Below are 6,580 nucleotides of genomic sequence, written 5' to 3' on the forward strand. Positions count from 1 at the left end.
TCCAGTTCCCTCTAGGACTTTGAACATAAATGCATGCTGAATTTTGTCAAAAGCCTTTTCTGCATCTACTGAGATGACAATGTCGTTTTTGTCGTTGAGTCCATTTATATGATTAATGTTTATTGACTTGCATATATTGAACCATTCCTGCATCACTGGGATAAAGCCTATTTGAGTATGGTGAATGATCTTTTTGATGTGTGTCTGTATGCGGTTTGCAAGAATTTTGTTGAGAATATTTTCATCTATGTTCATTAAGGATATGGGTCTATAGTTTTCTTTTTTGGTTGTCTCTTTACCTGGTTTGGGTATTACAGTGATGCTGGCTTCGTAGAAGGAATTTGGGATTTCTCCCTCTGTTTCTATAATTTTGAATAATTTCAGTAATATTGGCTGGAGGTCTTCTTTAGATGTCTGGTAGAATTCTGCTGTAAATCTATCTGGGCCTGGACTTTTTTGGGGGGGGTAAGCTTTGTATTAATGTTTCAATTTATTTGTATGTTATGGGTCTGTTTAAACTGTTGATCTCTTCTTGGTTTGGTGGTTCTCTTGATTTCAGATATCCATCCATTTCTTTTAGACTTTCAGATTTAGTAGCGTATAGGTTTTTAAAATATTCTCTTCTAACGGTCTGGATCTTTTGGGTGTCTGTTGTGATGTTTCCCCTTTCATCTCTGATTTTGTTCATTTGGATTTGCTCTTTCTTTCTTTTGGTTTACTAGGCTAAGGGTCTGTCTCTCTTGTTTAGCTTTTCAAAGAATCAGCTCTTAGATTCATTGATTCTTTGTGTTGTTTTGTTTCTATTTCATTTCTGCTCTGAATTTTTGTTATTTCTTCTCTTCTGCTGGGTTTGAGTTTCATTTTTAATTGCCTTTCCAGTGTCTTGAGTTGCAGTGTTAGGTCATTTATTTGGGCTCTTTCTAATTTTTTAAGGTAGGCACTTAGTGCTATAAACTTCCCTTTTAGGACTGGTTTTAAAATGTCCCAGAGGTTGTGCTGTGTTGTATTGTTCTTTTCGTTGAATTCCAGGAATTCTTTTATTTCATTCTTAATTTCTCCTTTGACCCACTCATTGTTTAAGAGTGTGCTGTTCAATCGCTATGGGTTCAAGTAGTGACTAGGGCTTCTTCCAGTGTTGATTCTGAGCTTTATTGCATTGTAGTCTGATAGAATGCATGGAATTATTTCAATATTTTTGTATTTGTTGAGGTTTGTTTTGTGCCTCAGTATGTGGTCAATTTTTTAGAAAGTTCCATGGGGTGCTGAATAGAAAGTGTATTCTTTGGTGTTTAGGTGGAATATTCAGAAGATGTCTGTTAGATCCATTTGATGTATCATTTAATTCGGACATCTCTCTGTTTATTCTGTCTAGTTGACCTGTCTAATGGAGACCATGGTGTATTGAAGTTCCCTCCTATTACTGAGGGGAGTGATCTGTGTCTTAAAGTCCTGTAGTGTTGTTTTTATGAATTTGGATGCACAAGAGTTTGGTGCATGTATGTTCAGGATTGTAATATCTTCTTCTTGGTTATTTGTTCCTTTGATCAGAATGAAGTGACCTTCCTTATCTCTTCTGATTAGTTTCACTTTGAACTAATATCTGTTTTGTCAGATATTAAAATTGCAACCCCTGCTTCTTTCTTAGTGCCATTTGCTTTGAGTATTCTTTTCCATCTTTTTACCTTAAGGTAGTGCTTGTCCTTGAAGGTAGGATGGGTTTCTTGCAGAGAGCAAAGAGATGGATTTTGTTTCTTAATCCATTCACTTAGCCTGTGTTTTTTGACTGGGGAGTTCAGTCCATTGATATTTAATGTTATTATTGAAAGATGTGTATTGGTTGCCATCATTTTGATTGCTGTTTGTGTTCTCTAATTTTGTGTTTCATCAATTATACCTTTATTTATTTTCTTTCTGCAACCCCTTGGGTATAGTCATTCCTTTCTTCTGCTCTTTGTATTGCTCCCAGAACTCTCTGAAGGGCTGGTTTTGTGGACAAGAATTCCTTCAGCCTATTTATGTCATGGAAGATTTTTCTTTACCCTTCGACTATAGCAGACATTTTGGCTGGGTATAGTAATCTAGGTTGGCATCTGTGGTCAATTAAAACCGGTAATGCTTTGATCCCGGCTCTTCTGGCTTTCATAGTTTAAGGTGATAAGTCAGCTGTAATCCTAATGGGCTTTCCTTTGTATGTGACTTGTTGTTTTTCTTTTGCAGCTTTCAGTATTATCTCTTTGTTCTGTGCGTTTAGTGTTTTTACTATGATGTGCCATGGAGAGTTTCTTTTCTGGTCCTGTCTGTTTGGTGTTCTATATGCTGTTTTTTAAATTTTTCCATAATCTTTGCTTGAGTGGTCCATTTCTTCAACTTTATACTCCAGTGTTGATATTCTGTTTTCCATTTCATTCATTCTAGTGGTGAGGCTTTCCTGTTGTTTCAAATTGGCTTATTGAGTTTTACACTTCCTTCTTCATTTCTGCCTGAGTTTTCTTCAGTGTTTCTGTCTCTTTTGTTAATTCATTCAGAAGTTTATCCCTATCTTCTTTTAGTTTTTTGATTTGTTTGTTCGTGTTTTTTTTTAATTCATTGAATTCCTTGATCATGTTTATGTTTGTTCTTTTAAGTTCAGTGTCCTGGGTTATCTCCAAGGGGTTCTCCTTGTAGAACTCTTCTACAGGATTGGTGGAGTTTGGTGGGAACATAGTGTTTTGGCTTTCCATTTTATTATTCTTTCATTGTGATTTTGGCATGTGAATTTCTTTTGTTTATGATTCTGATGTGAGAATTAAGTTGAAGTATGCTTCTGTTTGTATTATTGGGGTTCCTAGGTCCTTTCTTTATTGGTTATGTAAAGCTGGTACAAGCTTCAGGTTCTCTCAGGTTTAATTTGGAGAGAACTGATGGCTTCAGATCAGCTATTCAGGAGTACTCACAGAAGCCCAATTCAGGTTCCAGTCAGGTATACTCAGGCTTCCTTCACCACGTGGAGGCAGGATCTGGTCAATCTCAGGCAGTCATCCCCTACGTTCTCAGGCCCTCTGCCAGAGGGAGGCCAGAACTCGGCACTCTCTGGCAGCCTGTTGAGATCAGAGCTGCTGCACCTATGGAGGTTGGAACCCACCCTCTCGATGTATAGGTGTTTTGTCTCCACATCCTCAACCATATTTGTTTTGTTTCTTGCTTTTTTTGATTATAGCATTCTAACCAAAGTGAGGTAGCATTTCATTGTTGGGTTATTTTTCCTTTACCAGATGGCGAACAATTTAAGCACTCTTTCATGTATTAATTGGCCACTAATATTTCTTCTTTTTAGAAGTATCCACTGAGACAATTTGTCCATTTTTAATTTTATTACTCATTTTTCCTTGCTCTTGCTTTTTTGGTTTTTGAAACAGATTCTTATGTCACCCTGGCTGGTATCAAACTTGCTATATGCTGAGGATGACCTTGAATTCATGATCCTCCTGCCCTGACATCCCTGACACTGAAATTACAGGCATGTGCCATGACCCCTGGCTGGTTGTTGTGGGTTCTTCATATATTCTAGAATTAACCCTCAGTCAGGTAAAGAGCCAGCACAGACATGTTCTCCATTTTATCAGCTCATCTCTCCACTCCGTTCCTTGTTTCTCCTGCCGTATAGAACCTTTCAGTGTGATGGAATCCCCACTTGACAGTTTTTGTTTTGCTTCTGTGCCTCTGGAGTCCTACCTGGGAAATCTAAGTCAGTGTCCTGTAGTGTTCCCCCCACGTTTCCTCTCCTTCAGAGCTTCAGTTCTTATGTTAAGGTCTATGATATTTTTTTACTTGATTTTTTTATTTGGTGAGGGGAAGAGTGAAGTTTCAGTCTTCTGCACCTTGATAATTCCGTTTTGCCAGCACCATTTGTTAAAGAGGATGCTCTTTCTCCACATTTTGGTTCTTTGTCAAGAATTATTTAGCTAGAGATGCCTGGAGTTATTTCTGGGTTTCCTATTATGTTACAATGGACTATGCATCTGATTTTTATGCCAATGAAAACAGGAGGCATGTCTTGAAATCAGGTATTATATCTCCAGTTCTGTCCTTTCACTCAAGATGGCTTTGGTTACTGAGAGTCTTTTTCATTTCTGTGGTGTGACACTATTCTTGGGGGGAGACAGGATCAAATGTCTAACCACTCCAGATAGGTAACCAATGACAGACCAAAGTAATGAAACCACTAAAGTCCACCTTCATTAACCAATGAGTTTTCACTGGAGTCATTAACAGGACTGTGGGTGAAGAATTACTTAAGGAACAGAGAGAACTCAAAAGCAACTGCAACACCTAAAACCCACCCCAACACCTAAACCCCACCCCAGCACCTAGACTCCACCCCAACACTGGGTATGACTCATGAAAGCTGAAAACCTGGAGCTCACTGCCCAACTTGCAGGCAAGTCAAGAGTTAAGACTGTCTCTTCCAGACAGCTCTGCTGGTCTTGGTTTTACAGGCAGCTTGGCTGACCTCAGAGTGCCTCTGAACAGTCCTTCATGCTTATATAACCTAGAGGAAGGAGGGACCTAGTGCATCTGGTCAGTTTCAGGGTCTTAGGCTTTGGGTTACTTCCTGAGTTTCCCTTTAGAACTTCCTGAGTCTTTTTTTAACGTTTTTATTGAGTGTGTGTGTGTGTGTGTGTGTCTGTGTGTCTGTGTGTGTCTGTGTGTGTGTACCTTATACAGTAAATCTTGAGCATATTTACACCCCCTCCCCCATCTGCACCTCCCATAGTGCCCCCCCACTGGATTTGATGCATTCTATCATATATGGTAAGGTCTATTCAGTCAAGCGTTTGTACCCAGACATCCCTCAGTGCTAGTCAGCCTATCTAGAGTCTCTCTCTTTTAAAGAGGATCAGTACTTCCTCACCCAGCAATGATCGGTTGCCAATAGTTCCTTGCCTAAAGTTGAGACTTGCTGCCCATTTCCCCAGTTCTATGCTGGGTTTTTTCTGATTGAGTTAGCATGAAACTTCCCTACAAGAAGACATTTTACCTCTTTAGAACATCTGAGAAGCTTAAGGAGCTTTTTCCAAGACGATTTTTTTTGTTCCTTATTCTTTTTTGTATATTTTTATTCAATTTTTGTGCATTTAGTACAAAATATCTTAATCATCTTTATACCCTCTCCCCCATCTGCACCCCCTCATCCCCATCAACAAGATTTAACGCATTCTGTCAGATATGTTAAGGCCTTTACCCACTGAGCCATCACTTTGACCCTGTCCTTGGTATTATTTTTTAGGGTGGGAGCAGATTTTCGTGAATTTCATACAATACATTTTAATCATATTTAGCTTCCCCCTCCCCTGTCTGCATCCCCCCCATATACCACCCACAGAACTTCATGCATTTTGTCATATATGTTAAGGCCTATCAAGTCAAGTTTGTGTATACAATGTCCCTCAGTGCAAATTTATCTGCTGGAGTCTAGACAGCCTATCTAGAGTCTCTCCCTTAAAGAAGATCAATTCCCCCTCACCCAGCACTGATCAGCTACCAGTATTTCTTCGGCTCAGGTTGGGGCCTGCTGCCCATTTCCTCAGTTCTATCCTGGATTTTTGTCTGAGTTTGCATGGGCCTTGTGCATGCTGTAGGTTTGTATGAGCAAGTTCTCAGAGTCCTGGAAGACTGTTTCCATGTGATCATGCACTAACCCTGGCTCTTATAATCTTTCTGCCCTCTCTTCTGCAGTTTTCCCTGAGCCCTGGGTGGGTGAGGTTTAATATAGGAGTCCTATCCAAGGACACACACTTACTCTCTACACTTTGGCCAGTTGTGGCCTTTTGTTACAGGAGGACACTTTGCTGGTCAGAGATGAGAAATGAATTAGTGTTCTCTCTATCTCCTGTTCCTCTATATTCCATGAGCCTTAGGTGTAGCAGTTCCATTGTAGATGTGTCATTTGGGGCTGGGCATCTCTCAGACACTTACTCTGTGTGTGACCAGTTGTGGAACTCTGTAATAATCTCCATCTGTTGCAAAAAGAAGTGTCTTTGCTGAATGATGAATGATATACTTGTCTGTAAATACTAGGATCTATATTTTAACATTACATAGACACATAGAAATTACATTTATCTCGGAATATGACTGAGGTAAGATTTTCTTTAGGATCTATGACCTCACCAGTCATTTATTTGGCTATGTTTACAGTGCTACACATGAGTTTCCTCCCCTTGGTAAGGCTTTGAGTCCAACTGGCTAACTATTTATTACCCCCAAGATAAAAATGCCACTACTGCCCTACTACAGTTTGCTGTACCAGTAGTTTTTATGGTTATTAGGCTTTTGGGAGTGGACCATTGATTGATTTTCTCCCTTAACAGATTGTATAGTATCCTAAGATGGAATGATTTTTCAGTTGGAAAAAAATGCTACATAATCATTTCCATGTAAATTTTAGGGTTTTTTTGTTTTGGGGGGGGTTGTTTGTTTGTTTGTTTGTTTTGTTTTGTTTTGAGGCAGGATCTCCCTGTAGCCCCAGCTGGCCTGGAACTCACTATATAGACCAGGCTAGCCTTGAACTCACAGAGATCTGCCTGCCTCTGCCTCCCGA

At 39.5% G+C, this 6,580-nt stretch overlaps 1 protein-coding gene across 1 annotated transcript in view; it reads left to right on the forward strand.

Annotated features, from left to right (window-relative positions):
- The window catches only part of LOC103750248 (F-box/WD repeat-containing protein 12-like), a 26,067-nt gene that overhangs the window by 5,164 nt on the left and 14,323 nt on the right, over window positions 1-6,580 (forward strand). The window lies entirely within an intron of this gene.

This window comes from Nannospalax galili, unplaced genomic scaffold (genome assembly GCF_000622305.1).
Source record: "Nannospalax galili isolate Female #2095 unplaced genomic scaffold, S.galili_v1.0 scaffold786, whole genome shotgun sequence".
NCBI lineage: Eukaryota > Metazoa > Chordata > Mammalia > Rodentia > Spalacidae > Nannospalax > Nannospalax galili.